This window comes from Nicotiana tomentosiformis, chromosome 6, assembly GCF_000390325.3.
Source record: "Nicotiana tomentosiformis chromosome 6, ASM39032v3, whole genome shotgun sequence".
Lineage (NCBI taxonomy): Eukaryota > Viridiplantae > Streptophyta > Magnoliopsida > Solanales > Solanaceae > Nicotiana > Nicotiana tomentosiformis.
This window is the reverse complement of record NC_090817.1, coordinates 70,457,814-70,484,687: the sequence shown is the minus strand read 5'-3', so window position 1 is coordinate 70,484,687 and position 26,874 is coordinate 70,457,814. Positions and strand designations below refer to the sequence as shown.

General features: G+C 44.6%; 1 long non-coding RNA gene across 1 annotated transcript; it reads right to left on the bottom strand.

Annotated features, from left to right (window-relative positions):
• Positions 1-1,559: 1,559 nt before the first annotated feature.
• On the bottom strand, positions 1,560-26,874 carry LOC104121368 (uncharacterized). The gene is made up of 4 exons (XR_011408643.1): positions 26,642-26,874; positions 26,293-26,359; positions 26,118-26,167; positions 1,560-1,596 (listed from the first exon to the last, which is right to left on the bottom strand). It is a non-coding gene; the product is annotated as an uncharacterized lncRNA (long non-coding RNA).

Below are 26,874 nucleotides of genomic sequence, written 5' to 3'. Positions count from 1 at the left end.
TAGTAACACGGCTTGATCCTCATCTTTAATTTCAGCATCTATATTACTCAAATCCATAAGAATGAAATAAAAGGTGTTAAGATGAGAGAGAATAGAAGTACCTTCACCCATACGAATTGTATACAGCTTCTGCTTCAGGTAAAGTCTATTTTCCACCGTCCTCTTCATATATAAAGTTTTCAATTTTTCCCATATGCCTTTGGCTATGGTTTCTGTAGAAACTTCACGTAAAACCTCATTTGAGAGATTTAAAATGATACATGTTTTTGTCCTTTTGTCTATGACGGTAAACTCTTCATCCGTCATTTTATTCGACTTCTTCTCATTTTCTTGCAATGCCAAATCTAAGCCATCCTGAATTAGGATAACTTCCATCTTTAATTGCCACATTCCGAAGTTTACACTTCGATCAAATTTTTTAACATAAGTCTTTGTTAAAGTCATATTGGTTACTGAAATAAACCCGGTTAGATCCGGCTCTGATACCAATTTGTTAGGATCGGAAACTCGGGTAGTGCGGAATTTAGCCAAACAACTTTATAGTGACAATAACAAAGACAATGCAAGTTGATAATAACGGCAATTAAAGTAGATAAAGAAGACACCAATTTAACATGGTTCAGTCAATGTGACATACGTCCACAAGCGAAGAGGAGCAATTTCACTATACCAATATGTGTACAAAATTAGAATAAATACTCAAAATTAATCCCAAATACCCTAAGAGAATAATCTCACAATATCACTCCAAATGAAGGGTTCATACAAGTGCTTCCCAACACTTAGCTCTCATACAAAATACTCTTAATAAAGGAGGAAAGTAAGAAACAAGAAATAAAGACTCAAGTCTTGTTGGTGTGTATTCAAATGAGTAAGAGTCCTCATTATATAGGAAAAGAAGAAAGAAATGTTTGGCCAACAATTGGCCACATCCTCTCAAAATACAAGGCCATTTATTTGGCCAACAAGGCCTTAAATAAAAGGCTCCAAATGTGCCAACAAGGCTCACAAATAAAAAGCCTAAAAATAAGGCTACCTTTTACAATCCTATTAATTTTTCTCTCTTCTTTGAATATCCTTGGGACCTTTTTGGGGGATTGAATCAAAACAAATTATTGTATTGTTACTATCCGCAAACCAGCACTGTGGATAAAGGGAAAGAACAAGGAGAAATGGGTGCAGTACCAGAATCTATAATAAATGAAGCAGAAGGAGAATGTGGACTTTGCTGCTACTGTGTTCTCTCTTCCATTTGCGAGGAACATCTAGAGTACTTTTGATAACTACAATGAATTAACAACCAAAATAACAGTTACAAATTTAATTCTCCAGTTTGACATCAAGTTGGAAAAATCCACTAGTAACCCTCTTTATATAAACAGCCCAAACCCTGACGAAAATGATACAATTACAGTGCTTGTATTTTTGAATTACAAACACCGAATAACTGATACTCCATTACTGTCCATCTCTTACAGTTAAGCTCAAACCTCCAAAACTTGATGAAGAACCCTATAAAGCTAAGATATTATTCCATCAACCAAGGTTCTTGAACTGCTGCCCATGCACATAATTCACCTTCTTTAAACCAAAGAGCTGCAGAAAGGAAATGAACACAGATCAAAACACCAATTAAATGAGAATCAAGGCTAACTAATTCTAATTTGAGGAACAAACTAAAGTATTCTGCTAAAGACTTCAGTTTCATTTGCGAGAGAAATAATTTCCAAGAACTAACACTCACTACTCACTTCATCAGTAGAGAAATCACAAATCTAAAAATTTACAGGGCAAACCAACTAGTCAGCCATCCATCTTACTGGAACACACATCCTAGTTATAGGTGGTCTTTTACTTCCTAGCCACCACAAATCAGCTAAAACTGCACGCATATAGATATTTGGGTGCTTTTTTTTTTCAGAGAGCGGCACATGGGACAAGCTAGCAAATACTCGAGCTTTCTTAGAAATACATATCATTAATGTTCAAATCAGTAAACCTAACTTACCAAGTTTGTGAAGAGTAACAGTCAATGTTTATTCGGATGCACAACTTAGGATTGGTTGTGGATGACCAAGGATTATCAACTGAATTGATGTGAATAAATAAACATGCAAGCGCATATCTGCTTGCACATTGTTTTAGTCACATCTTCTCATTTATTGTTTAAAAGGCGAAATTGAGGCAAAGCATAGGCCTCGGGGTGTGACATTGTTTAGGGACTTGGGACTTGTTTCCTTCTTCACCGCTCGAAGGCCTCAAAGCGGCATCCCTGGTTACGCCTGCACAAAAGGAAATCGGTAACGAATAGAACGCAAAGAATACTTCGAAGGAAACAAGAAGCAAACCTTACCATTGTTCTTGGCCTCCCATCTGCCTTTTGCCAAATCGCGCCAAGCGCGCTCGGCGTAAGAGGAGGTCGAGGCTAACTTCCGAACCCAGTCCTCGAGGTCAGGCACCGCTTGTGGCATCCAAGGGGCAGCTGAACATCAGGGAAGGACATCAGAAAAAATCGGAAAAGGACATGCAAAATGAACAAAAATCACTTACGGTCAAAATTCCATTCTTCAGGGAACGGCATCTTCTCCTCCGGAATGAGATCACGGGTCCTCACTCGAATATAACGACCCATCCAACCCCAATCCTTGTCTTCATCGATGCTTGACATCAAAGCCTTCGATGCCCGACGATGGAGTCTGATTAGTCCTCGAAAGATCTGAGGCCGATACAGTCGTATGAGGTGGTTCAGAGAAAAATCCAACCCCCCGGCTTTGATAGAGAAGAAACGCAACAAGATCACTATACGCCATAGAGAGGGATGAATTTGGCCAAGGGTGACTTGATACCTTTTGCATAAATCAATAATCACCGGGTCGACGGGTCCCAGTGTGAAGGGATAAGTATAAACACTTAAAAACCCCTACACGTAAGTGGTAACACTCTTATCGGAAGATGGAATTTGCAACACGACCTCGGAACCCCAGTTGCAGTCTTTTCGGACGGCCTCGAGGTGATCCTCCGTTATAGAGCACGTATACATCGATACGTGTTCACATCAACCCGGAACGGAGGAAGGATTCTCCAACTTAAAATCGGTCTTCAAAGTGCACGGGCCAGGAACATAGTCATGAACTGACGGCTCCACCGGCGCCTTATCATCAGATGGCCGTGAGGAAGAAGCTTTCTCCTTCTGAGGTACGGTTTTGGAAGTTTTCGCCATTGATATGAAAGGAAAGAGTGCAAAGGAAGGTGAAGAAATAGACAGCACCAAAATTCTGGTATGGGCGGCACCGTAGCAGCGAAATAGAGAGGATAAATAAGAAAGTTTGGAAGAAGAGAAGGCGCAAAAGTGGTAAAGGTTGTATGGAAAGACTATTTATAGACTAAGGCATGACGGTTCGGTATCAGCGGTGGCCGACCACTGTCTGACACACATTAAATGCTCTGGTAAAATCGAGTCGATGGGACAGCTATAACATACGTCAAGATCGGGTTCGATAGAAACGTCAGCATAAATTTGATCGAGCCGCAGGGAAATCATATCGTTCCTCGCCACATCCTTTCCGAAAAACGACGGGACTGTCTGTGTACGGTCAAAACTGATTCTCAGTCATAATGACCGGTCGAGACAATGATGTTTCAATCGAAGGGTATCCACATGACAAGCTCGGACGAATTCCGAAGTAGGGACATCGAGCTTCGCGCTATAAACGGCAAAACTCGATATCATTATCGAGCCCGTGTCCGATTTGGACTACGGGGCAACACCGATCGATACAGACCCCGAATATCGATGCCCCAAGCAAAACCGAGCTCGAACCAAGACTGGGGGTTCGACATAACACCGAGCTCGATCCAGTGCCAAGCTCGCAGACAAGAGCCGTTACAACCGCACCGAGGGAGAGAATCTTGGCGAGAATCAAGGAAGAGACAAACCATCATGGGTCTTCCACTCTATGTATTATTTTATTATGTTGTTATAGATAAAGCAGTGATCCTCTACTATAAAAAGGGGGATAGACTGCAATAGAGGCAAGTTCTCCAAGATACATTAAGATTTCATTGTGCTTGTTTTTCTAACTCATTTCAGTCTTCCCGTCCATCATTCCCATTTTACAGCAAAAATACATGTATTGTCATTTTGTATCAAAGGGATTCGCATACCCTTAGAACCATATCTAAATTTAACGTTATCCGATTTTTTGGGTGAATAGTTTGGCGCCCACCGTGGGGCTAAGGGTAATAGTGATTGTTTGATATAAATCTACAGTACACTCCAGCTTACAACTTCAAAATGGCTTTACCTATCGACCTCGAAGCCGGCCTTCAAGATGAAACCAATAACTTGGCGCCCGGGGCCGGAAGGCTACCTGACGACGGCAACGAGGCTCGAATCGAAGAACCCGAAATTCGAGCCGAAGTACCATTGGATATCAATTCACAAATAGCTCTAGAAGCGAATCAGCGTTCTGAACCGGAAAGAAGCGTTCAGGGCAGTGCTCGACCCATAGCCCGAAACACCTACAGCACGGGGGAAATCGGGGTCAGCTTGCGTATGATTTTCGAAATGTTACAAGCCCAACAAACAACGATAGCTCAGTTGCAGAGCTGAACTCATATGCAAAGCGGGCCGAACTCCAATCCGCTTCTTCGAGAAGTCACCCCCAGAACGGAGCCCGCCGTAGTGAAATCAAACGAGCAGGAATCGGGGACCGCTCCTGAAATTACTAAATTGCTCGAGGAACTCACAAAACCAGTCGAAGCCAACGACAAAAAAGTGGAAACGTATAACGCTAGGGTCGATTAAATCACGGGGGCTCCGCCAATGATAAAAGGGCTCGATTCGAAAAAATTCATACAAAAGCCTTTTCCCTTGAGCACGGCCCCAAAACCAATCCCCAAAAAATTCTGTATTCCCGAAATTCCCAAATATAATGGTACGACCGATCCTAATGAACACGTCACCTCCTACACATGTGCCATCAAAGGCAACGATTTGGAGGATGATGAGATCGAATCCGTGTTGTTGAAAAAGTTCGGAGAGACCCTCGCAGAGGGAGCAATGATCTGGTATCACAACTTACCACCAAATTCCATCGATTCTTTTGCCATGTTAGTAGATTCGTTCGTAAAAGCACATGCTGGTGCCATAAAGGTTGCAACAAGGAAATCAGATCTCTTCAAAGTAAAACAAAGGGATAACGAAATGCTGAGGGAATTCGTATCCCGATTTCAAATGGAACGTATGGACTTGCCACCGGTCACAGATGATTGAGCCGTACAAGCTTTCACCCAAGGACTGAACGAGCTAAGTTCGACAGCATCACATCGGCTGAAACAAAATTTGATCGAGTACCCAGCAATAACTTGGGCAGATGTACACAACCGGTACCAATCAAAAATCAGGGTTGAAGATGATCAATTGGGAGCTCCGTATGGGCCCGTACGTCAGAACCACACAACCACTAAAAATCAGAGGGAAATCAACAGAGAACAAAGGTCGAACAGAGACCGATACCAACCGTACGACACAGATCGGATGAACAACGGTTCAGCACGTGATGCGGTTTGGAAAAACCGAATGACTGATCGGGGACTTATGAGCAAGAGCGGCTTTGAAAAATATGTCGATCCTATAGAAGTCCCTCGATTATCGGAGTATAACTTCAACATTGGTACATCCGCCATCGTATCGGCCATCGGACGCATCAAAGACACTAGATGGCCTCGACCCATGCAGACTGATCCTGCCCAAAGGAATCCTAATCAAATGTGCGAATATCATGGCACCCATGGCCACAGAACGGAAGATTGCAGGCAACTAAGAGAGGAAGTGGCCCGCTTATTTAACAAAGGACACCTTCGGGAATTTCTGAGTGATAGGGCGAAGAACCATTTTAGGAACAAGGAATTCGGCAAGCAAAACGAGCCAGAAGAACCGCAACACGTCATTCACATGATCATCGGCGGCGTCGATGTCCCTCAGGGACCGATGCTTAAACGCACTAAAACATCGATTGTGAGGGAAAAGCGATCTCGAACTCAAGATTATACACCCATAGGGACTTTGTCCTTCAGTGATGAAGATACAGAGGGAATCATCCAACCCCATAACGATGCACTGGTAATATCCGTACTCATAAATAAAACTAAGATTAAGCGTGTGTTAATTGATCCAGGTAGCTCGGCCAATATCATCAGATCGAGGGTCGTAGAACAGCTCGGCCTACAAGATCAGGTCGTACCCGCAACTCTGGTTCTAAACGGATTCAATATGGCATGTGAAACCACCAAAGGCGAGATTACCCTACCAATAAACGTGGCCGGAACCATCCATGAAACAAAGTTTCACGAGATCGAAGGTGATATGAGATATAACTCCCTTTTCGGAAGGCCGTGGATCCACAGCATGAGAGCCGTACCCTCGACCCTACACCAGGTCCTCAAATTCCCAACATCGGGAGGTGTCAAAATAGTGTACGGAGAACAACCGGCCACAAAGGAAATGTTCTCCGTCGAAGAAGCAAAATCAATATCCTCGTCTTCGCCGATAAAAGGATCAGGTTCAGAAGGAGACACAATCGGAGAGCAGAGCGCCAAATAGCAATCACACACATCGGCTTCGACCCAGCCAGGTAAGCAGAACATTGAAGAAGATGATGATGACCGATGGATCCCTCGATCCTTCATAACCCCCGATGATTTCGATGCCACCAAATCAACAATTGAGGAACTGGAGCAAATCATATTGATCGAACACTGGCCCAAACGAAAGGTATACCTGGGAACGGGTTTGAGCCCCAAACTCAGGAAGAAACTCATTCAATTTCTTATCAATAACATCGACTGTTTTGCCTGGTCCCATTAAGATATAACAGGGATCCCGCCAGACATAACAGCGCACCAGCTAGGCTTGAACCCTAGGTTCAGACCGGTGAAGCAAAAAAGAAGGCCCCAGTCCAAGGAAAAACACGCATTCATAAAGGACAAGGTAACAAAACTTCCCAAGATAGGGTCCATTCGGGAGGTAAAATACCCCGAATGGTTAGCCAATGTGGTTGTAGTACCTAAAAAAGGAAACAAACTTAGAATGTGTGTGGACTATAAGGATTTGAACAAAGCATGCCCCAAAGATTCCTTTCCACTGCCCAACATCGATCGCATGATCGATGCCATGGCCAGCCACGAGATCCTCACCTTTCTCGACAACTATTCCGGGTATAATCAAATTCAGATGAACCCGGACGACCGGGAAAAGACTTCATTTGTGACCCGACATGGAACATATTGTTATAACGTAATGCCCTTCGGGCTAAAAAATGCATGAGTTACTTATCAACGCCTAGTAAACAGAAAGTTCGAAGAACAAATAGGTAAAATAATGGAAGTCTATATTGATGACATGCTAGTTAAGTCCCTGCGCGCAGAGGACCATTTGGCCCATTTGCAGGAAACGTTCGAGATTCTGCGAAAATACAACATGAAGCTCAACCCCGAAAAATGTGCTTTCGGGGTCGGTTCAAGCAAGTTCCTCGGCTTCATGGTGTTAAATCGAGGAATTGAGATCAACCCCGACAAAATTAAGGCCATCGAAGACATCACCATCGTGGACAGTGTGAAAGTTGTACAAAGGTTAACGGGAAGAATTGTAGCCTTAGGCCGGTTCATTTCAAGATCATCAGATCGAAGTCACAAATTTTTCTCCCTACTCAAAAAGAAGAACGACTTCGCCTGGACACCGGAATGCCAATAAGCGTTGCAGGATTTGAAACGATATCTATCGAGCCCACCACTGCTTCACACTCCAAAAATCGACGAAAAACTATACTTGTACTTGGCGGTATCGGAAGTCGCCGTAAGCAGTGTCCTAGTTCGAGAAGATCAAGGTACGTAATTTCCTGTTTATTACGTAAGTCGGACCTTAGAAGAAGCGGAAACTAGGTATCCGCACTTAGAAAAATTGGCACTTGCGCTGGTAAGCGCATCTATAAAGTTATGGTCGTACTTTCAATGTCACCCCGTAAGCGTATTAACCACCTGCCCACTCCGTAATATTTTACATAGGCCCGAACTATCAGGCCGATTGGCCAAATGGGCCATCGAACTCAGTGGGTACGATATCGAATATCAACCCCGTACGGCCATCAAGTCTCAAATTTTGGCAGACTTTGTGGCCGACTTCACGCCAACCCTCATACCCGAAGTCGAAAAGGAACTCCTTTTGAAATCGGGTATATCGTCCGGGGTATGGATCCTTTTTACGGACGGTGCTTCGAATATAAAGGGGTCCGGGTTAGGCATAGTTTTGAAACCCCCCACGGGTAACATTATTAGGCAAGCTATTAAAACTATTAGATTAACTAACAATGAGGCTGAGTATGAAGCCATGATTATAGGTCTCGAACTAGCTAGAAACTTGGGAGCAGAAGTCATTGAGGTGCATTGTGACTCTTTGCTGGTGGTGAGTCAAGTAAACAAAACCTTCGAAGTCCGAGAAGGTATGATGCAAAGGTATTTGGACAAACTGCTTATCACTTTATACCATTTCAAACAATGGACCCTACGGCATGTTCCACGAAAACGGAATAGTGAGGCCGATGCTCTTGCAAATTGGGGATCGTCGGTCGAGGTAGATGATTTGAGCTCGGGGACTGTCGTTCAACTTTCAAGATCGGTAATCGAAGATGGGCACGCCGAAATAAATTCTACTAGCTTAACCTGGGATTGGAGAAACAAGTATATTGAATACTTAAGAAACGGAAAGCTCCCTTCAGACCCTAAAGATTCCAGGGGCCCTACGGACTAAAGCTGCTCGATTCACGTTGGCTGCGGACGGAACACAATATCGAAGAACATTTGATGGACCGATGGCAGTATGCGTGGGTCCGGGAGATACCAATTACATCCTCCAGGAAGTACACGATGGCACTTGTGGCAATCACTCCGGTGCCGACACATTAGTTCGAAAAGTGATCAGAGCGGGGTATTATTGGATCGATATGGGCAAGGATGCGAAAGAATTTGTTCGTAAATATGACAAATGTCAAAGGTTTGCGCCAATGATCCATCAACCCGGAGAGCAACTTCACTCGGTCCTATCCCCATGGCCATTCATGAAATGGGGAATGGACATCGTCGGCCCTCTGCCATCGACCCCAGGTAAAGCCAAATTTATTTTATTTATGACTGACTATTTTTCTAAATGGGTTGAAGTGCAGGCGTTCGAGAAAATAAGAGAGAAAGAAGTTATAGACTTTATTTGGGATCATATCATATGTCGATTCGGGATACCCGCCGAAATAGTGTGCGACAATGGGAAGCAATTCGTCGGCAGCAAAATCACAAAATTCTTCGAAGATCACAAAATAAGGAGGATATTATCAACACCATACCACCCCAGTGGGAACGGTCAAGCCGAATCAACGAACAAGACTATTCTTCAAAACCTGAAGAAGAGATTGAACGACGCGAAGGGAAAATGGAGAGAAATCCTGCCCGAAGTCCTTTGGGCATACCGAACAACGTCAAAATCCAGTACGGGGGCGACCCCATTCTCCTTAGTATATGGTTCCGAAGCATTAATACCAGTCAAAATCGGTGAACCTAATCCCAGATTTCGATTCATGACGGAAGAATCAAATAACGAGGCTATGAACACCATCCTTGAATTATCGGACGAAGGACGAGAAGCTGCCCTCATCCGATTGGCCACCCAAAAGCAACGAATCGAAAGGTATTATAATCGAAGAACTAAACTTCGCCATTTCAAGCCCGGGGACTTAGTATTAAGAAAAGTCACCATTAATACTCAGAATCCAAACGAAGGAAAATTAGGACCAAATTGGGAAGGACCATACCAGGTGATCGAGAACATTGTAAAAGGATCATACAGGCTCGGCATCATAAACGGCAAATAGCTATCAAGCAGTTGGAATGTATCACATCTAAAACGGTACTACTGCTAAGGTACGACCTTTCCATATTCATCTAACTGACCCATGCAGAAGTCCGAACAAGAGCTGAAGAAGATCTTTCACTTAAAAGCATGCGTTGCACTCTTTTTCCCTTAGACCGGTTTTCTCCCAAATGGATATTTCGGCAAGGTTTTTAATGAGGCAACCATCGATCGTGCTGCACTTTTGACAATATCCGAGGCCTCTTTCCAACCGACCTCGAATACCGGGGGGCATCAGGGCCCTCAAATACATCGAGCTCAGATGCAAAAAAGTCATCTCACAACAATAGGGTTCCAACAGGAAATATTGTAAGAGCCAAATGGTCAAAATGAACCATGCTCATATAGATTGGCCCAAACATAACCACATGTGCAATGACTTGACATTTATTGTGCAACCAGAATTAAGCCTACGGGCTACTTTCATTCCGAGTTCGAAATAATCACTCGAATATTAAGCCTACGGGCTACTTACATTACTTCGAGTTCGAATCATTCACTCGACTAAGCCTACGGGCTATCTTTATTTCGAGTTCGAGCAAACACTCACTCGGCCATTGCGCCTACGGGCCACATTATCTCGAGTTTGAAACATTCACTCGACCATTACGCCTACAGGCTACTTACATTACTTCGAGTTCGAATCATTCACTCGACTATTAAGCCTACGGGCTACTATTATTTCGAGTTCGAGCAAACACTCACTCGACCATTGCGCCTACGGGCCACATTATCTCGAGTTCGAAACATTCACTCGACCATTACGCCTACGGGCTACGACATTCCGAGTTCGAAACATTCACTAGACTATTGAGCCTACGGGCTACTATTATTCCGAGTTTGAGCAAGCACTCACTCGACCATTAAGCCTGCGGGCTACTGTTATTCCGAGTTCGAGCAAGCACTCACTCGACCATTAAGCCTACGGGCCACATTACTTCGAGTTCGAATCATTCACTCGACTAAGCCTACGGGCTATCTTTATTTCGAGTTCAACCAAACACGCACTCGACCATTGCGCCTACGGGCCACACTATCTCGAGTTCGAAATATTCACTCGACTATTAAGCCTATGGGCTACTGTTATTCCGAGTTCAAACAAGCACCCACTCGACCATTACACCTACGGGCTACAATATTTCAAGTTCAAAACATTCACTCAACGGCTAATAAGCTACTTTTACTCTGAGTTTACATTAACTCAACCAGTACATTACACCTACGGATTATGTTCCTTCAAAGTTTGAATCATTGACTCAACAAGCAAACCCAGGGGCTACAAATCTGATCGATCAGAGAGATTACAACAAGGTCAACATTCGATCAAAAGTCTTCACAAAACAAAAACAAGTCGACCTCGTTATACATATATAAACAAAAATTGCCTACGTGATTAAATTGCAAACATGAAGAATTAGAAATTAAGCTTCCTGGTCGAGCTCTTCCCCGTCCTAGGATCCGCTTTTGCTACTATCATCATCATCATCATCATCATAAGCCAAGGCTTCAGCTTCCGCTTCGAGCTCTTTTGCCTTTTTTACATCTTTGGTAAGGTCAAAACCTCGAGCGTGTATCTCCTCGAGGGTATCCCTCCGAGACCTACACTTGGCAAGTTCGGCAACCCAATGAGCTTGAGTACCGGCGGTCTTCGCCGTTTCCCGGGCCTCCATCTGAGCAGCCTCATCATCAGCCCGATATACAGCAATGGACTTATCTTCCAAGGCATTCGACGACTCAACCTCCGCCTTAGCCTCAGCAAGTCGTGTTTCAAGCTCCTCGATCTTAGCTTGAACCGACCCCTTTTGCTTGGCACTTCGAAGTTGAACGTCGGCCGATAATAATTTCGTTAAGATGGTTTCTTTTTCCGCTGCCAGGCGGTCGAGGGTCTCCTTCCACCGATTGCATTCAGCTCGGATTTGATCGACTTCTTCTCGAAGTAACCTGATCTTTTAGACGCAACTGAGACAACGAAGGGTTAACTTTCACGGTTGAGTCAGACCCATACTTTAACTGAACGAGGCTCACCTACTTATCGAGCTCGACCCTTTCTTCACGGACATTAGCCAAATCCGCTTGGAGGTCCTTTATAGCCTCGTCCTTTTGGCTGCAAAGAAGCCGCAGGGCATCTCTCTCACCTGAGACCTTCCGGAGCTCGGTCTCACACTGGCTAAGATCGACTCGAAACCTACTAATGGCCTGCACAGTAAGAAACACGAGTCAAGTATGGAAAAGAACAAAGAAACCAAGTATGGAAGAATCATTACCCGAGTAATGAAACGCTGAGCCTCCTCTAATAAAAGAGAAGCGTCACCAATATCGAAACCATCGTCGACTCCAGTAAAACAATCCCTAAAAGGATCCCCTGCACCAGAGCCTTCGCCGATATCGGGAGCCTTCAACTCTCGAGCTTCCTTCAATGCCTCCTCAGAAAAAGATGGAAGAGAAGGCGAATGACCCATTGTCAAAGCCCCGAGCAAAGCACTAGGAGTACTCCAGTCGAGACTCAGGTCTTCGAAAACAACCCCGGCAGTCACAACCACCATCGGCTCGGGAGCTCAGGCAACCTCGATGGCCTCCGTAGATCGGACTACCAAAGCCGAGGAATTATTTTCTTCTTCTTCTTCTTCTCAAAGTCGATGGACCGAGTCAATCGAAAGGGCAATTAATTTTCTCCTCACCCTTCGAGTTTTGAGCTTGGGGTCCTCTGACCGAGAGGAAGCTCTTCGCTTCTTATCTTCCCCCTGTTTAGGGACTTGGGACTTGTTTCCTTCTTCACCGCTAGAAGGCCTCAAAGCGGCATCCCTGGTTACGCCTGCACAAAAGGAAATCGGTAATGAATAGAACGCAAAGAATACTTCGAAGGAAACAAGAAGCAAACCTCACCATGGTTCTTGGCCTCCCATCTGTCTTTTGCCAAATCGCGCCAAGCGTGCTCGGCGTAAGAGGAGGTCGAGGCTAACTTCCGAACCCAGTCCTCGAGGTCAGGCACCACTTGTGGCATCCAAGGGGCAGCTGAACATCAGGGAAGGACATCAGAAAAAATCGAAAAAGGACATGAAAAGTGAACAAAAATCACTTACGGTCAAAATTCCATTCTTCAGGGAACGGCATCTTCTCCTCCGGAATGAGATCACGGGTCCTCACTCGAATATAACGACACATCCAACCCCGATCCTTGTCTTCATCGATGCTCGACATCAAAGCCTTCGATGCCCGACGATGGAGTCTGATTAGTCCTCGAAAGATCTGAGGCCGATACAGTCGTATGAGGTGGTTCAGAGAAAAATCTAACCCCCCGGCTTTGATAGAGAAGAAACGCAACAAGATCACTATACGCCATAGAGAGGGATGAATTTGGCCAAGGGTGACTTGATACCTTCTGCATAAATCAATAATCATCGGGTCGACGGGTCCCAGTATGAAGGGATAAGTATAAACACTTAAAAACCCCTCCACGTAAGTGGTAACACTCTCATCGGAAGATGGAATTTGCAACACGACCTCGGAACCCCAGTTGCAGTCTTTTCGGACGGCCTCGAGGTGATCCTCCGTTATAGAGCACGTATACATCGATACGTGTTCACATCGACCCGGAACGGAGGAAGGATTCTCCACCTTAAAATCGGTCTTCAAAGTGCACGGGCCAAGAACATAGTCATGAACTGATGGCTCCACCGGCGCCTTATCATCAGACAGTCGTGAGGAAGGAGCTTTCTCCTTCTGAGGTACGGTTTTGGAAGTTTTCGCCATTGATATGAAAGGAAAGAGTGCAAAGGAAGGTGAAGAAATAGACAGCACCAAAATTCTGGTATGGGCGGCCCCGTAGCAGCAAAATAGAGAGGATAGATAAGAAAGTTTGGAAGAAGAGAAGGCGCAAAAGTGGTAAAGGTTGTATGGAAAGACTATTTATAGACTAAGGCATGACGGTTCGGTATCAGCGGTGGCCGACCACCGTCTGACACACATTAAATGCTCTGGTAAAACCGAGTCGATGGGACAGCTATCACATACGTCAAGATCGGGTTCGATAGAAACGTCAGCATAAATTTGATCGAGCCGCAGGGAAATCATAGCGTTCCTCGCCACATCCTTTCCGAAAAACGACGGGACTATCTGTGTATGGTCAAAACCAATTCTTAGTCATAATGACCGGTCAAGACAATGACGTTTCAATCGAAAGGTATCCACATGACAAGCTCGGATGAATTCCGAAGTAGGGACGTCGAGCTTCGCGCTATAAACGGCAAAACTCGATATCATTATCGAGCTCGTGTCCGAATCGGACTACTGGGCAACACCGATCGATACATGCCCCGAATATCGATGCCCCAAGAAGAACCGAGCTCGAACCAAGACTGGGGGTTCGACCTAACACCGAGCTCGAGCCAGTTCCAAGCTCGCATACAAAAGCGATTACAACCGCACCGAGGGAGAGAATCTTGGCGAGAATCAAGGAAGAGACAAACCATCATGGGTCCTCCACCATATAAATTATTTTATTATGTTTTTATAGATAAAGCAGTGATCCTCTACTATAAAAAGGGGAATAGACTGCAATAGAGGCAAGTTCTCCAAGATACATTAAGATTTCATTGTGCTTGTTTTTCTAACTCATTTCAGTCTTCCCGTCCATCATTCCCATTTTATAGCAAAAATACATGTATTGTCATTTTGTATCAAAGGGATTCGCATACCCTTAGAACCATATCTAAATTTAACGTTATCCGATTTTTCGGGTAAATAGTTTGGCGCCCACCGTGGGGCTAAGGGTAACAGTGATTGTTTGATATAAATCTACAGTACACTCCAGCTTACAACTTCAAAATGGCTCTACCTATTGACCTCGAAGCCGGCCTTCAAGATGAAACCAATAACTTGGCGCCCGGGGCCGGAAGGCTACCTGACGACGGCAATGAGGCTCGAATCGAAGAACCCGAAATTCGAGCCGAAGTACCATTGGATATCAATTCACAAATAGCTCTAGAAGTGAATCAGTGTTCTGAACCGGAAAAAAGCGTTCAGGGCGGTGCTCGACTCATAGCCCGAGACACGTACAGCATGGGGGAAATCGGGGTCAGCTTGCGTATGATTTTCAAAATGTTACAAGCCCAACAAACAACGATAGCTCAGTTGCAGAGCTGAACACATATGCAAAGCGGGCCAAACTCCAATCCGCTTCTTCGAGAAGTCACCCCCATAACGGAGCCCGCCGTAGTGAAATCAAACGAGCAGGAATCAGGGACCGCTCCTGTAATTGCTAAATTGCTCGAGAAACTCACAAAACCAGTCGAAGACAATGACAAAAAAGTGGAAACGTATAACGATAGGGTCGATCAAATCCCGGGGCTCCGCCAATGATAAAAGGGCTCGATTCGAAAAAATTCATACAAAAGCCTTTTCCCTCGAGCGCGGCCCCCAAACCAATCCCCAAAAAATTCTGTATGCCCGAAATTCCCAAATATAACGGTATGACCGATCCTAACGAACACGTCACCTCCTACACATGTGCCATCAAAGGCAACGATTTGGAGGATGATGAGATCGAATCCGTGTTGTTGAAAAAGTTCGGAGAGACCCTCGCAAAGGGAGCAATGATCTGGTATCACAACTTACCATCAAATTCCATCGATTCTTTTGCCATGTTAGCAGATTCGTTCGTAAAAGCACATGCTGGTGCCATAAAGGTTGCAACAAGGAAATCAGATCTCTTCAAAGTAAAACAAAGGGATAACGAAATGCTGAGGGAATTCGTATCCCGATTTCAAATGGAACGTATGGACTTGCCACCGGTCACAGATGATTGGGCCGTACAAGCTTTCACCCAAGGACTGAACGAGCTAAGTTCGACAGCATCACGTCAGCTGAAACAAAATTTGATCGAGTACCCAGCAATAACTTAGGCAGATGTACACAACCGGTACCAATCAAATATCAGGGTTGAAGATGATCAATTGGGAGCTCCGTATGGGCCCGTACGTCAGAACCACACAACCACTAAAAATCAGAGGGAAATCAACAGAGAACAAAGGTCGAACAGAGACCGATACCAACCGTACGACACAGATCAGATGAACAACGGTTCAGCACGTGATGCGGTTCGGAACAACCGAATGACTGATCGGGGACTTATGAGCAAGAGCGGCTTTGATAAATATGTCGATCCTATAGAAGTCCCTCGATTATCGGAGTATAACTTTAACATTGGTACATCCGCCATCGTATCGGCCATCGGACGCATCAAAGACACCAGATGGCCTCGACCCATGCAAACTGATCCTGCCCAAAGGAATCCTAATCAAATGTGCGAATATCATGGCACCCATGGCCACAGAACGGAAGATTGCAGGCAACTAAGAGAGGAAGTGGCCCGCTTATTTAACAAAGGACACCTTCGGGAATTTCTGAGTGATAGGGCGAAGAACCATTTTAGGAACAAGGAATTCGGCAAGCAAAACGAGCCAGAAAAACCGCAACACGTCATTCACATGATCATCGGCGGCGTCGATGCCCCAGGGACCGATGCTTAAACGCACTAAAACATCGATTGTGAGGGAAAAGCGATCTCGAACTCAAGATTATACACCCATAGGGACTTTGTCCTTCAGTGATGAAGATACAGAGGGAATCATCCAACCCCATAACGATGCACTGATAATATCCGTACTCATAAATAAAACTAAGATTAAGCGTGTGTTAATTGATCCAGGTAGCTCGGCCAATATCATTAGATCGAGGGTCGTAGAACAGCTCGGCCTACAAGATCAGGTCGTACCCGCAACTCTGGTTCTAAACGGATTCAATATGGCATGTGAAACCACCAAAGGCGAGATTACCCGACCAATAAACGTGGCCGAAACCATCCAGGAAACAAAGTTTCACGAGATCGAAGGTGATATGAGATATAACTCCCTTTTCGGAAGGCCGTGGATCCACAGCATGAGAGCCGTACCCTCGACCCTACACCAGGTCCTCAAATTCCCAACATCGGGAGGTGTCAAAATAGTGTACGGAGAACAGCCGGCCGCAAAGGAAATGTTCTCCGTCGAAGAAGCAAAATCAATATCCTCGTCTTGGCCGATAAAAGGATCAGGTTCAGAAGGAGACACAATCGGAGAGCAGAGCGCCAAATAGCAATCACACACATCGGCTTCGACCCAGCCAGGTAAGCAGAACATTGAAGAAGATGATGACGACCGATGAATCCCTCGATCCTTCGTAACCCCTGATGATTTCGATGCCACCAAATCAACAATTGAAGAACTGGAGCAAATCATATTGATCGAACACTGGCCCGAACGAAAGGTATACCTAGGAACGGGTTTGAGCCCCAAACTCAGGAAGAAACTCATTCAATTTCTTATCAATAATATCGACTGTTTTGCCTGGTCCCATTTAGATATAACAAGGATCCCGCGAGACATAACAGCGCACCAGCTAGGCTTGAACCCTAGGTTCAGACCGGTTAAGCAAAAAAGAAGGCCCCAGTCCGAGGAAAAACACGCCTTCATAAAGGACGAGGTAACAAAACTTCCCAAGATAGGGTCCATTCGGGAGGTAAAATACCCTGAATGGTTAGCCAATGTGGTTGTAGTACCTAAAAAAGGAAACAAACTTAGAATGTGTGTGGACTATAAGTATTTGAACAAAGCATGCCCCAAAGATTCCTTTCCACTGCCCAACATCGATCGCATGATCGATGCCACGGCCGGCCACGAGATCCTCACCTTTCTCGACACCTATTCCGGGTATAATCAAATTCAGATGAACCCGGACGACCGGGAAAAGACTTCATTTGTGACTCGACATGGAACATATTATTATAACGTAATGCCCTTCGGGCTAAAAAATGCTGGAGCTACTTATCAACGTCTAGTAAACAGAAAGGTCGAAGAACAAATAGGTAAAATAATGGAAGTCTATATTGATGACATGCTAGTTAAGTCCCTGCGCGCAGAGGACCATTTGGCCCATTTGCAGGAAACGTTCGAGATTCTGCGAAAATACAACATGAAGCTCAACCCCGAAAAATGTGCTTTCGGGGTCGGTTCGGGCAAGTTCCTCGGCTTCATGGTGTCAAATCGAGGAATTGAGATCAACCCCGACAAAATTAAGGCCATCGAAGACATCACCATCGTGGACAGTGTGAAAGCTGTACAAAGGTTAACGGGAAGAATTGCAGCCTTAGGCCGGTTCATTTCAAGATCATCAGATCGAAGTCACAAATTTTTCTCCCTACTCAAAAAGAAGAACGACTTCGCCTGGACACCGGAATGCCAACAAGCATTGCAGGATTTGAAACGATATCTATCGAGCCTACCACTGCTTCACACTCCAAAAATCGACGAAAAACTATACTTGTACTTAGCGGTATCGGAAGTCGCCGTAAGCAGTGTCCTAGTTCGAGAAGATCAAGGTACGTAATTTCCCGTTTATTACGTAAGTCGGACCTTAGGAGAAGCGGAAACTAGGTATCCGCACTTAGAAAAATTGGCACTTGCGCTGGTAAGCGCATCTATAAAGTTATGGTCGTACTTTCAATGTCACCCCGTAAGCGTATTAACCACCTGCCCACTCCGTAATATTTTACATAGGCCCGAACTATCAGGCCGATTGGCCAAATGGGCCATCGAACTCAGTGGGTACGATATCGAATATCAACCCCGTACGGCCATCAAGTCTCAAATTTTGGCAGACTTTGTGGCCGACTTCACGCCAACCCTCATACCCGAAGTCAAAAAGGAACTCCTTTTGAAATCGGGTATATCGTCCGGGGTATGGATCCTTTTTACGGACGGTGCTTCGAATATAAAGGGGTCCGGGTTAGGCATAGTTTTGAAACCCCCCACGGGTAACATTATTAGGCAAGCTATTAAAACTATCAGATTAACTAACAATGAGGCTGAGTATGAAGCCATGATTATAGGTCTCGAACTAGCTAGAAACTTGGGAGCAGAAGTCATTGAGGTGCATTGTGACTCTTTGCTGGTGGTGAGTCAAGTAAACAAAACCTTCGAAGTCCGAGAAGGTATGATGCAAAGGTATTTGGACAAACTGCTTATCACTTTATACCATTTCAAACAATGGACCCTACGGCATGTTCCACGAAAACGGAATAGTGAGGCCGATGCTCTTGCAAATTGGGGATCGTCGGTCGAGGTAGATGATTTGAGCTCGGGGACTGTCGTTCAACTTTCAAGATCGGTAATCGAAGATGGGCACGCCGAAATAAATTCTACTAGCTTAACCTGGGATTGGAGAAACAAGTATATTGAATACTTAAGAAACGGAAAGCTCCCTTCAGACCCTAAAGATTCCAGGGGCCCTACGGACTAAAGCTGCTCGATTCACGTTGGCTGCGGACGGAACACAATATCGAAGAACATTTGATGGACCGATGCGGTATGCGTGGGTCCGGGAGATACCAATTACATCCTCCAGGAAGTACACGATGGCACTTGTGGCAATCACTCCGGTGTCGACACATTAGTTCGAAAAGTGATCAGAGCGGGGTATTATTGGATCGATATGGGCAAGGATGCGAAAGAATTTGTTCGTAAATGTGACAAATGTCAAAGGTTTGCGCCAATGATCCATCAACCCGGAGAGCAACTTCACTCGGTCCTATCCCCATGGTCATTCATGAAATGGGGAATGGACATCGTCGGCCCTCTGCCATCGACCCCAGGTAAAGCCAAATTTATTTTATTTATGACTGACTATTTTTCTAAATGGGTTGAAGTGCAGGCGTTCGAGAAAATAAGAGAGAAAGAAGTTATAGACTTTATTTGGGATCATATCATATGCCGATTCGGGATACCCGCCGAAATAGTGTGCGACAATGGGAAGCAATTCGTCGGCAGCAAAATCACAAAATTCTTCGAAGATCACAAAATAAGGAGGATATTATCAACACCATACCACCCCAGTGGGAACGGTCAAGCCGAATCAACGAACAAGACTATTCTTCAAAACCTGAAGAAGAGATTGAACGACGCGAAGGGAAAATGGAGAGAAATCCTGCCCGAAGTCCTTTGGGCATACCGAACAACGTCAAAATCCAGTACGGGGGCGACCCCATTCTCCTTAGTATATGGTTCCGAAGCATTAATACCAGTCGAAATCGGTGAACCTAATCCCAGATTTCGATTCATGACGGAAGAATCAAATAACGAGGCTATGAACACCATCCTTGAATTATCGGACGAAGGACGAGAAGCTGCCCTCATCCGATTGGCCGCCCAAAAGCAACGAATCGAAAGGTATTATAATCGAAGAACTAAACTTCGCCATTTCAAGCCCGGGGACTTAGTATTAAGAAAAGTCACCATTAATACTCAGAATCCAAACGAAGGAAAATTAGGACCAAATTGGGAAGGACCATACCAGGTGCTCGAGAACATTGTAAAAGGATCATACAGGCTCGGCATCATAAACGGCAAATAGCTATCAAGCAGTTGGAATGTATCACATCTAAAACGGTACTACTGCTAAGGTACGACCTTTCCATATTCATCTAACTGACCCATGCAGAAGTCCGAACAAGAGCTGAAGAAGATCTTTCGCTTAAAAGCATGCATTGCACTCTTTTTCCCCTAGATCGGTTTTCTCCCAAATGGATTTTTCGGCAAGGTTTTTAATGAGGCAACCATCGATCGTGCTGCACTTTTGACAATATCCGAGGCCTCTTTCCAACCGACCTCGAATACCGGGGGGGCATCAGGGTCCTCAAATACATCGAGCTCAGATGCAAAAAAGTCATCTCACAACAATAGGGTTCCAACAGGAAAAATTGTAAGAGCCAAATGGTCAAAATGAACCATGCTCATATAGATTGGCCCAAACATAACCACATGTGCAATGACTTGAGATTTATTGTGCAACCAGAATTAAGCCTACGGGCTACTTTCATTCCGAGTTCGAAATAATCACTCGAATATTAAGCCTACGGGCTACTTACATTACTTCGAGTTCGAATCATTCACTCGACTAAGCCTACGGGCTATCTTTATTTCGAGTTCGAGCAAACACTCACTCGACCATTGCGCCTACGGGCCACATTATCTCGAGTTTGAAACATTCACTCGACCATTACGCCTACAGGCTACTTACATTACTTCGAGTTCGAATCATTCACTCGACTATTAAGCCTACGGGCTACTATTATTTCGAGTTCGAGCAAACACTCACTCGACCATTGCGCCTACGGGCCACATTATCTCGAGTTCGAAACATTCACTCGACCATTACGCCTACGGGCTACGACATTCTGAGTTCGAAACATTCACTCGACTATTGAGCCTACGGGCTACTGTTATTCCGAGTTCGAGCAAGCACTCACTCGACCATTAAGCCTACGGGCTACTGTTATTCCGAGTTCGAGCAAGCACTCACTCGACCATTAAGCCTACGGGCCACATTACTTCGAGTTCGAATCATTCACTCGACTAAGCCTACGGGCTATCTTTATTTCGAGTTCAACCAAACACTCACTTGACCATTGCACCTACGGGCCACACTATCTCGAGTTCGAAATATTCACTCGACTATTAAGCCTATGGGCTACTGTTATTCCGAGTTCGAACAAGCACCCACTCGACCATTACGCCTACGGGCTACAATATTTCAAGTTCAAAACATTCACTCAACGGCTAATAAGCTACTTTTACTCTGAGTTTTCATTAACTCAACCAGTACATTACACCTACGGATTATGTTCCTTCAAAGTTTGAATCATTGACTCAACAAGCAAACCCAGGGGCTACAAATCTGATCGATCAGAGAGATTACAACAAGGTCAACATTCGATCAAAAGTCTTCACAAAACAAAAACAAGTCGACCTCGTTATACATATATAAACAAAAATTGCCTACGTGATTAAATTGCAAACATGAAGAATTAGAAATTAAGCTTCCTAGTCGAGCTCTTCCCCGTCCTCGGATCCGCTTTTGCTACCATTATCATCATCATCATTATCATAAGCTAAGGCTTCAGCTTCCGCTTCGAGCTCTTTTGCCTTTTTTACATCTTCGGTAAGGTCAAAACCTCGAGCGTGTATCTCCTCGAGGGTCTCCCTTCGAGACCTACACTTGGCAAGTTCGGCAACCCAATGAGCTCGAGTATCGGCGGTCTTCGCCGCTTCCCGGGCCTCCATCTGAGCAGCCTCAGCATCAGCCCGATATACAGCAATGGACTTATCTGCCAAGACATTCGATGACTCAAACTTCGCCTTAGCCTCAGCAAGTCGTGTTTCAAGCTCCTCGATCTTCTTAGCTTGAACCGACCCCTTTTGCTTGGCACTTCGAAGTTGAACGTCGGCCGATAATAATTTCGTTAAGATGGTTTCTTTTTCCGCTGCCAGGCGGTCGAGGGTCTCCTTCCACTGATTGCATTCAGCTCGGATTTGATCGACTTCTTTTCGAAGTAACCCGATCTTTTAGATCTTTTGCTGCAACTGAGACAACTAAGGGTTAACTTCCACGGTTGAGTCAGACCCATACTTTAACTGAACGAGGCTCACCTACTTATCGAGCTCGACCCTTTCTTCACGGACATTAGCCAAATCCGCTTGGAGGTCCTTTATAGCCTCGTCCTTTTGGCTGCAAAGAAGCCGCATGGCATCTCTCTCACCTGAGACCTTCCGGAGCTCGGCCTCACACTGGCTAAGATCGACTCGAAACCTACTAATGGCCTGCACAGTAAGAAACACGAGTCAAGTATGGAAAAGAACAAAGAAACCAAGTATGGAAGAATCATTACCCGAGTAATGAAACGCTGAGCCTCCTCTAATAAAAGAGAAGAGTCACCAATATCGAAACCATCGTCGACTCCAGTAAAACAATCCCTAAAAGGATCCCCTGCACCAGAGCCTTCGCCGATATCGGGAGCCTTCAACTCTCGAGCTTCCTTCAACACCTCCTCAGAAAAAGATGGAAGAGAAGGCGAATGACCCATTGTCAAAGCCCCGAGCAAAGCACTCGGAGTACTCCAGTCGAGACTCAGGTCTTCGGAAACAACCCCGGCAGTCACAGCCACCATCGGCTCGGGAGCTCTGGCAACCTCGATGGCCTCCGTAGATCGGACTACCAAAGCCGAAGAGTTATTTTCTTCTTCTTCTTCTTCTCAAAGTCGATGGACCGAGTCAATCGAAAGGGCAATTACTTTTCTCCTCACCCTTCGAGTTTTGGGCTTGGGGTCCTCTGACCGAGAGAAAGCTCTTCGCTTCTCATCTTCCCCCTGTTTAGGGACTTGGGACTTGTTTCCTTCTTCACCGCTCGAAGGCCTCAAAGCGGCATCCCTGGTTACGCCTGCACAAAAGGAAATCGGTAACGAATAGAACGCAAAGAATACTTCGAAGGAAACAAGAAGCAAACCTCACCATGGTTCTTGGCCTCCCATTTGCCTTTTGCCAAATCGCGCCAAGCGCGCTCGGCGTAAGAGGAGGTCGAGGCTAACTTCCGAACCCAGTCCTCGAGGTCAGGCGCCACTTGTGGCATCCAAGGGGCAGCTGAACATTAGGGAAGGACATCAGAAAAAATCGGAAAATGACATGAAAAGTGAACAAAAATCACTTACGGTCAAAATTCCATTTTTCAGGGAACGACATCTTCTCATCCGGAATGAGATCACGGGTCCTCACTCGAATATAACGACCTATCCAACCCCGATCCTTGTCTTCATCGATGCTCGACATCAAAGCCTTCGATGCCCGACGATGGAGTCTGATTAGTCCTCGAAAGATCTGAAGCCGATACAGTCGTATGAGGTGGTTCAGAAAAAAATCCAACCCCCCGGCTTTGATAGAGAAGAAACGAACAAGATCACTATACGCCATAGAGAGGGATGAATTTGGCCAAGGGTGACTTGATACCTTTTGCATAAATCAATAATCACCGGGTCGACGGGTCCCAGTGTGAAAGGATAAGTATAAACACTTAAGAACCCCTCCACGTAAGTGGTAACACTCTCATCGGAAGATGGAATTTGCAACACGACCTCGGAACCCCAGTTGCAGTCTTTTCGGACGGCCTCGAGGTGATCCTCCGTTATAGAGCACGTATACATCGATACGTGTTCACATCGACCCGGAACGGAGGAAGGATTCTCCACCTTAAAATCGATCTTCAAAGTGCACGGGCCAGGAACATAGTCATGAACTGACGGCTCCACCGGCGCCTTATCATCAGACGACCGTGAGGAAGAAGCTTTCTCCTTCTGAGGTACGGTTTTGGAAGTTTTCGCCATTGATATGAAAGGAAAGAGTGCAAAGGAAGGTGAAGAAATAGACAGCACCAAAACTCTGGTATGGGCGGCCCCGTAGCAGCGAAATAGAGAGGATAGATAAGAAAGTTTGGTAGAAGAGAAGGCGCAAAAGTGGTAAAGGTTGTATGGAAAGACTATTTATAGACTAAGGCATGACGGTTCGGTATCAGCGGTGGCCGACCACTGTCTGACACACATTAAATGCTCTGGTAAAACCGAGTCAATGGGACAGCTATCACATACGTCAAGATCGGGTTCGATAGAAACATCAGCATAAATTTGATCGAGCCGCAGGGAAATCATATCGTCCCTCGCCACATCATTTTCGAAAAACGTCGGGACTATCTGTGTAGGGTCAAAACCGATTTTTAGTCATAATGACCGGTCGAGATAATGACGTTTCAATCGAAGGGTATCCACATGACAAGCTCGGACGAATTTCGAAGTAGGGACGTCGAGCTTCGCGCTATAAACGGCAAAACTCGATATCATTATCGAGCCCGTGTCCGAATCGGACTACGGGGCAACACCGATCGATACAGGCCCCGAATATCGATGCCCCAAGAAGAACCGAGCTCGAACCAAGACTGGGGGTTCGACCTAACACCGAGCTCGAGCCAGTGCCAAACTCGTAGACAAGAGCCGTTACAACTGCACCGAGGGAGAGAATCTTGGCGAGAATCAAGGAAGAGACAAACCATCATGGGTCCTCCACTATATGTATTATTTTATTATGTTGTTATAGATAAAGCAGTGATCCTCTACTATAAAAAGGGGGATAGACTGCAATAGAGGCAAGTTCTCCAAGATACATTAAGATTTCATTGTGCTTGTTTTTCTAACTCATTTCAGTCTTCCCGTCCATCATTCCCATTTTATAGCAAAAATACATGTATTGTCATTTTGTATCAAAGGGATTCGCATACCCTTAGAACCATATCTAAATTTAACGTTATCCGATTTTTCGGGTAAACAGACATAATTCTGAGTATTCTGGTTTTACTATGGAATTTATAAAACTTGTACAAAACTGAAAAGAAGGGGTACTTCCATATAAGTACATTATCATCGTGAACTTAACTTCATGTTGGGTCTTTCCTCAGACTTCCGCCCTAACAAATAGATTCATCTGACAGCACTCATGTAAATTATGAAAAAGAAAACACGAATAGGAGCAGAAATAGGAGTGATGGCGGTGAGAGAGAGAAAGTGAAGCAGTGAATTGGAGGACATAATTACTGAAACTACGTTCTTTTCCTCCATATACACACTTGCTGAGTGGAAGCATGAAATCAATAAATCAACTATTCCTCAATCACAAACTCGTGAATAGGCATGAAAGACCTGATAAAATGCTTAATAATCACTGTGGTGAAAAAATAAACGCAAGTGTTTTCAAATTGGAGAAAACACAATCTGGTCAGAATGCACTCAAAGCAAACCCCTCAAGCCTTGAGGTTGGATGTCCCAGGGTGAAGGTACTGCGCCATTATCATCTTTAGACAATAATGTGAGCTCATTTTGTTCAATGAAAAACGTAATCTACAGCAGTAAAATTTCTAAGCCTTATTATTTGGTCAACAGCTGACTTATCCGCACATCTTGATATCATATTAGAGAGTCCTTTGTGATGATAAAGGAAAAACTCTTGCCCTTTCACTCGCTTCATTATCAAACAGAAGAAGGAAAAAAAGTAAAACTTTTGCTTTCATTTGCTTTCTCTCATAAATACTAAAACCGAAGTCATCCCTGTTTAATCTGTAAAGATTGTGGTACGAGTTTTCATTCATGTCCAACTAGCAGCTCAAATGGGTGAAAAAATTTAGTAACATGACGGGGACGCCATATTAAGTTGATTCTACATGTTACTCAACTAATTTGCTAAACTAGGAAAGAACTGACCTATTTCACGCTTGCCATTGTCAGGGCTATCACTTCCATGTACCACATTTCTGCACATAAATTGCCATCAAAATCTTGTAAATTTGTCAACATCGAAACACTTCTAAATACCATAACTCGGTACTTACTGAACATACACAAATGAATAAGATGATAATAATATATATGGCACAACCTTCCAGTTTGAACAGCAAGGTCTCCTCTGATTGTGGCTCAGCATTGTACGTTTGCTCCACTTCTTCCTGAACACAAATTCCAACAAAATAGTACTCTAATGATAAATAAATCAGCCAACTAAGCCCCAATCCCAAATTAATCAGGCAATATCATAATTACACTATTTTTACAATGGTTCTCAATTTACAACTCTCCTACGTGGGCTCGTGACTAGTAGCTCAAATTGGCAGAGTTTAAGGGGCAAAAAAGAAGTTGGGTGGCAAAAATCTTTATTGGGCAGTCAGTAACTTTTATATCATATTACTTCTTACTGCATATATATGTTGAGAAAGTAAAAAAGGAATTACCATGGAAGCAACCAAATGGGGTAGGAAAATGCGGGTTCTATGGTGCCTTTTGGGGGCATAAGAGAAGATGAAATACTGGTCGCAATGCAGCTAAGTGGTGCTTCGGAACAACGGCGTTTGGGATGATAAGACTGCAGGAAAAGTTGGTGATTTTGGAAGAGGGTGTACGAAGTGAAGAAGAAACAAAAGGATTTGCTCCAACAATGGTAAGACACTCCATCTTTCCCAATCCT